We start from the raw sequence: 485 nt of genomic DNA on the forward strand, positions 1-485 counted from the left end.
AATCCACTTATAAATGCCACTCATTACCGTGTAGATTCAGGACAACTTAAATCTGTGCTCCAAGGATACAATCCTCAAGCTTGGCCCAAATGCACTCCCTATTTAGATTAATTTAACCTCAGCTCTTCCCTTTATTTATTATTTTTTTTATTTAAATAGTTTTTGGGGAACAGGTGGTGTTTGGTTACACTGAAAAGTTTTTTTTAAATTTTTTGTTTCTGAGACAGAGTCTTGCTCTGTCACCCAGGCTGGAGTGCAATGGTGCAATCTCGGCTCACTGTAATCTCCACCTCCTGGGTTCAAGGGATTCTCCTCAGCCTCCCAAGTAGCTGGGATTATAGGTGTCTGCGACCACACGTGGCTAATTTTTGTATTTTTAGTAGAGACGGGGTTTCTCCATGTTGGTCAGGCTGGTCTCAAACTCCTCACCTCGGGTGATCCACGCACCTCGGCCTCCCAAAGTGTTGGGATTACAGGCGCGAGCC

This window comes from Cebus imitator, unplaced genomic scaffold, assembly GCF_001604975.1.
Source record: "Cebus imitator isolate Cc_AM_T3 unplaced genomic scaffold, Cebus_imitator-1.0 Scaffold112, whole genome shotgun sequence".
NCBI classification, from domain to species: domain Eukaryota; kingdom Metazoa; phylum Chordata; class Mammalia; order Primates; family Cebidae; genus Cebus; species Cebus imitator.